Source organism: Magallana gigas, chromosome 9, assembly GCF_963853765.1.
Source record: "Magallana gigas chromosome 9, xbMagGiga1.1, whole genome shotgun sequence".
In the NCBI taxonomy this organism is placed as follows: Eukaryota; Metazoa; Mollusca; class Bivalvia; order Ostreida; family Ostreidae; genus Magallana; species Magallana gigas.
In genome coordinates, this window is record NC_088861.1 from 5,451,606 (window position 1) to 5,458,365 (window position 6,760).

Sequence of the window (6,760 nt, forward strand, 5' to 3'; positions counted from 1 at the left end):
TTGATGCTTGGAATGAAAACAGATTTCTGTCTGCAGAGAGAAAAACGGGAAATGATATATTTTCCATTCATTTGGAGCCTTTCACAATTTTTCAATTACCATTATTATTCATTTCACGATGCAAAATTCCCTTAGAATTTAGAGTTCAAGCCGTTCCATGCAATTGGACTAGACAGTATGGAAAGAGCGTTTCAAAATTGACATATTAGACTTTTTCAATATATGATGCCCATATTTTTATAATAACTGTGTTTTTTATTACAACAGGCACGTAGCATCGTTTTTGAAAGTGGGGAGGGGGGGGGGGGGGTGCAGACTCACCCAAAAATCTAGACAGGCCAAAAAAAATTATAGAAGAATAGAAAAGAGAAATAAAATGATAACTTTTTTCCCCATGTGTAAGAGATATTATAATGCAGATGTACTAATTAAACAGAAGACTGAATGAAAAATACAGAGGTGACAGTGGATAGCGTACACCACCAGAAAATACTCTGACCAGCAGACGTGGATAATCATATTCCAATAATCCAAACTCCTCCGTAATTTGAACAAAAAGTTTAATGCTCAAAATATTGTGAAAATCATGATGGTAAATATTTTCTATAATTTGTTGAATAGCTGAAAAGAATCGATTTTTGCATACTAGGTTTGACCAAATCTCCATTTGAAGGTGCTGAAACATTTCAAAGATACCGGGGATGCGTTTTATATTGATAAGAGAATCAAACAGACTAACAGTCTAGCAAGGTACAAAAATTCCTGCATTGTTAATTGCGAAGTTGAAATCTACCTAACACACGGGAATTACTGTCATGCAGCATTAGTCACTTATTGTACCAATAACATCTTGTTATAACTTTAGGAGTTTTTCTAGTCTGGACATTCTTCTTAAACGGCCAAGATAAGGTAATATGATATCAAAAGAAATTAATGGCAAATGATTCACTTCAAGCGAGCGTGTTTAGTCATGTGTGAAACTTTAACGGTCCATGAATTCGACTAGTTTGATTACCAAAACCATATTTTGAAGGGTAAATTTTGTAGATTCATTTTAAAGATGACTTAGTGTCAACTTTTTTGTAAAGGAAGATGTTGAAATAAAGGGTAATATCATTTCTGATGAATTAATTAAAAAATAAACAAAGATAAAGACGCATTATAGTTATAACTAAGAAAAATCATCGATGTGTTAATTGGTATTATCACGTACAACTTTTTATTAAATCTTATGGTGTATAAGATCTTAAATTTTACAGAAATGAAGAAAAGCGAGAAGCACTTTGGAAACACTCCATAGACTGTCTGAGGGAATTTCTGAAGCCTGATGATCTGAAGTATTTTACCAATCTATAACCACATGTAGAAATCAAAGAGCAAGAACTCTATAAAAATATTGGTTTAAATTCAGAGACCCAATCTGATTATTTTAGGCTTCTATTTAAACACGTAAAATAAACATATTTTACCAGCCCCTGTAGTATCACAGGCAAATAACACTTAGACCACAGATTCAATCAAATGTATGTTGCATTCTTCGTATTATTTACTATTAATTTAGAATGTTTATTCCGTGCAATTTACATATAGCCATTTCACGACATCCTCATTTCTACTCAATGACACACGTGCGATATACGATATTGTATATTCATACGCCTGGACTCTTTTCCTGTATACGAGGCTTGTTAGAAAAAGTCGAGGACGAAGTGATTTACAGCAAAATTACCGTTTCCTTTTAGGATTGCGTATGTTTTATTAAATAACTACCAATTAAATTTTTTTTTGCAAAAAATTACATGAATTAATTTTTTCTTTCAAAAGATACAGCTATTTTTACTTTGCATGAATTAGATTTACGGAGCACCATTTTATATTCCCACGACGTCAGGTGACGTCAAACAACTAAAAGTCAAACAGCTTCCCCATTTTCAAAGTAAACATCTTTCAGTTAGTGATTCATCCACCACAGACAGCTTCTGAAAAGAAAAACATTTGCAACCAATGAATGCTTTCTTCTTTATTTCTTACGGAAATAATCAAACAGTTACATGTAGTATGTCGGGTAAAATGTTAAAATCGGATCTATACAGTGTATATGAAAAATATCAAGTGCAATTTATCCGCATATGAACGACAGACCAAATATACAAAAGGGGTAAAATAATAATAACCAGTTATTACGACAAGTTTTTAATATTGATAAGAAATAAAGTTTATTTAATGTTCAATTTATATTGATCATATTTATTCGTTATTCATTATTTATTTTATTCATAGTCATGTACTTACAATAAATATACTTTGATATTGTTGAATCTTATCTTTTTAATATTTAATTTTGAAATTCATTCCGAGGATTAAATTTTATGAAAATAATTTTAATGTAATCCAATTTATTTGAAAAATGGACATTAAATTGTTCAATAACATCTACCTCAAAATTGCTTAAACAAACAATTTTTCTCAAGTATTTTGCCCACATACTTGTATTAGCCATACAACGAGAAAAGGAAATACTAAAAATTAATCCAAACCACATGTTAATTCTTGGTAATAATATATCCGTTCCGTGTTATTGAGATATTTATAGTCGTAGTCGTTCTCTATTTCACCCACATCCCCTTTCTTGTTCATATGCTTTAATCTAGATGACCGCCATGATTTTATACGACTTGCAAATTTGCCTTTTATTCGTGGTATTTGTTTCGACTCCGAATCGTCTGCCCCGTCGGCCACTTTGTTTCGATAGACAATAATGTGTAAACGGAGATAATTATAAGACGGCGTTCAGAAATCCGGAAAAATAGCTCGTGCTAAATAGCGAAATCTGTCGATCACGTGATTGCTATCCGTCTCTTAAAGTTATTCAGCAAAAGACGTGCAAACTAAGTAAAATTATACATTTACATTAAGGTGGAATAACACATCATCACAAAATGACTGACCTCTGATCGAAACGACATTTTGTTTTATTAAAAGGATTTTATCGACGGCAACTTATAACTCTCTCCAAAGCCGAGTGGATAAAGTGTCGGGATTGTGTTTCATACATCCCGGGTTCAAATCCATCAGGGGCTTTTGTTATAACTAACAGAACTGAATTTGTTTTAGATATTCATTTTTTGTCTTAAAACTGCAAATTTTTCGCTTAACTGACATGGGTAAGTTTATTTACCAAGATATCGTTTATAATTCAATAATTAACTAATAATTTGATTACTTTTTCTAGGTGTGTTATTCTATCCTTACTGAAGGTTGACTTGCAGTACTCTCAATACTTTGATTTAACATAATATAAGTAGCGCTTTGACAAAACATCCGGATTACGTAATAGTTTTGGTTACATTACATGAAGCGTTACGCGTATACGCTAACCACTTCAAAAATAATATAAAAGGGATTTTGATGAAGGTTCACATTTAAAAAAAATGAAGGAAACACACAGGCATGTAGTTGATTAAACCGCAAATCACCTTAGCTATCAACAAGTTAAAGGGACTTGGACACGATTTTAGATCCCAAATTCTAATTTTAAATTTTTTGTATAAAATGGTTTAGTAGTGCATATTTTAAATGATTGACCAAAATATTGAATGTTAAAGTCAAGATACAAGCGAGATACAGAGGTGAGAATTGGTTGTTATGTAAACAAAGCTCGAGTCTTATAGTTGTTTACAAAATATGTAATGTAGAGATTTACCATTTCTTAGACAAAATGACATGTAAAAAACAATTTAAACTAACTTGATATCTTCATAAATACTTAGTGTCAACAAAAGAAAGATACATTTGATTGAAACTTACACAAATACAACATCTATGTAAAAATGACAATATTTGAGCTTTGTTTACAAAACAAAGAATTGTGAACTCTGTATCGTGCTTATAACTTGTTATTTGACTTTCAAATTTTGACATAGCATTAAAAACGTCTATATCTATCAGTATAAACATTGAAAATGGAAAAATAAAATTTGAAAATTTTATGTCAAATCATGTCCAAGTCCCTTTAACAAGAACAGGACGCTTTGGTTGTATTCCGTCGTAACAATCTACCAAACAATGCCTCCCTTTTATTTTACAATCAGTAAGTATCCTGAATCAATATGAATAGACAAGTATTTCTTTTATAAAATATTACACAGTCACACCTGCTTCACGTTCGAGTTACATGCATTTCAAAGTGTATGAGAAAAGGGGTCTTATGACATAAAAATCACAAAATTATATTTTGATTGCTTATAATGTAACAAAACATGGGAAAACAGAAAATGTTAAAATCATATTTTTATCTTGAAAATTAAAACTTCAATTTTAGGTTGAATGATGGCTTTTTATTTCATCATGACGTCGACATTGCGTACTGCCGGGTTATTTTGACGTCAAAATTGTTAAAATTGTTGAGAAAATCGGCATTGCTGAATAAAAAATGTCTTTGACTTTGGCTAACCACATCGTACAAATGAACATATTATTAGAGTGATTCATAAATTACTTATAAAAACTTTTAAAATATTCGATAAGATACACAAACATAGATAAAACGTAATTATTCAATTGATTATTGATGGAGTTTAATAGTTGTTTAAAAAAGATGACAGGGCAATTTATTCCTCAGTGTGGGTGGGTGGACACAATTGATCTTGACATCTTGGTCGTACAAACGGTCTAACTTTTTTGAAAAGATACTGAGTTCTTTCCCTGGACAATCCAGGAGGTGTTAGCTCTGTGGGAAATTTTCCAGGAATCTGCTGAAGTACATAAGGTTTAATTATCTTAATTATTTTTTCCATTGCATCACTAATTTCCTTAACGAAAACAAATCCTGCGTGGTCAGCACAAAATCGAAACGAATGGTATTTAAATATACCAGGCAAAGAGGTGAAAAATTGTTCCAAAAACTCTTTCCAGTTAGAAGTGTCTCCTCCAATTTCGTATAGTATTCCTTTATTTTTTGAAGACGAACGCTCAAAGACTTGCTGAAGTTCTCTCATACTGTCACAATCCGATCGACGGAACAGCTTTTTTTGCACGTGCAAAACCTGTATCAATCAAACACCGTGTTTGGCCAACTACCTGCATCAAATACGTAATTTGATGGTGCAATCCAGTGATCACTCGCCATGCCAAATAAGCGATTACAAATTTGTTCTTGTTTTGACCTGAAAAGAAATTGTTACATCGTTATTTAACATCAGACAAAAGGCGAGAAAAGATAAAATCTCTTTAAAATTTCAAATGAAGAGAGAGAGAGAGAGAGAGAGAGAGAGAGAGAGAGAGAGAGAGAGAGAGAGAGAGAATGATAGAAAATACCTGCACAATTATCAGCATGAAGCAAGCACTCTTTTTCTCCATAGCCATATGTGTTAAGGCCATGATGCACCAAGGAGATGTGTTTGTCCCATGAGATCCCGTACCATCTAATCCAAGCGTCTCATTTTCCCCTATCAAGTAATTTTATTGTGTAGGTATATCGTCAACACGAAAACCGAATATATGTACTTTCTTTAAACTGAGAAGATAAGGCGGTCCCATTTGCCAAACATGATGAGGTAAAGCAACATTTTGGCTGAAATCAAATGTGTAGTGAACTTTGGTAAAATCAGAGAATAAGGGCGGTATGTGGTGCCCCTGTCTATCTGCATTTTGTAATTCTTTTAGCGAGTCTGGTACAATTTTCTTGTAGATATCTCTTTCCTTATGCGCTACATCAATATGAGTTTAAAATTTATTTAGAGCCGCCAATTTGTCTTCTTCCATGCATGCGTCAAGCACCTGCTTCCTCAGCAGTTCACACCTGTGACAAACGTCAAAGCGTTGACCACATATCTTAATGTGGGAACAGCAGGAGGTCCAAATGTTAGTGAATGTGAGGTACTCCACTTTCCTAACATCATCTGTTTCGCATGCTGACTTGTATAAACTGTGAATTCCTTTCTTTGAGGAGTCACAAGGGAGAACAATTGGAGGCTCGTCATCCCTACCTCTGAGGGCCGCAGGCTGGGGGAGACCATGTTCCTTGGCGTAGCCAATGATAAAATTTACAACTCGCTGTACATCATCAAAATTGACCGCGTGTTTGGGTTGGACCTTCTAGATTTCCATGTGTCTAGGAACTGCACCCTTTTCAGAATAATGTTTCAAAATATTGGAAAGAGACTTCTTCCCAACATCATTCAAACAAACTTTGGAAAGCTGATCTACATGTTTAAAACTATAGTGGTACGTCTGATTCAATTTCGAGATCTTGAACCTTTTCGGGTGAAAGCGGACGAGGCAGTATTAATAGAACCCATGATATACGCATCTTTCACATCTTTTTTAAATTCTCTTACATTGTATATATTATCAAGAATTACTGAATCCTCAAACTTTGAAAAACACCGCTGTCCACATTTACAGTTTTGTTTAATGTCACCCAATTCTGAAGAAGTGTCATTTTCATTTAGAATTTCTCGTTCAGTTTCGGACAAATTATTTTCTGTTTCGGAAATTAAAAAACCACGTATTCTGCCTGATCTATTGTATTCAATTTCTGTATCCTCCAGTCCTAGTCACTTGTTACATAATCTGCTACTTCTCCATGATGTGAATCAGATGCTAATTCTAATCCCAAATGTGCGTGAAATAGATCGTCTAATTTCTGAAAAAAAAATGCAACGAACTTTATCAGATTTATCTCTAAAATTGGTTGTTTTTTTGTATTACTGCATAGGCGTCGGAACCGGGGGGGGGGGGGGGGGGGGGTTAAAAGGGG

General features: G+C 33.5%; 1 pseudogene; it reads right to left on the reverse strand.

Annotated features, from left to right (window-relative positions):
• Positions 1–4,134: 4,134 nt before the first annotated feature.
• On the reverse strand, positions 4,135–6,017 carry LOC136271427 (uncharacterized; annotated as a pseudogene).
• Between the last annotated feature and the right edge of the window lie 743 nt (positions 6,018–6,760).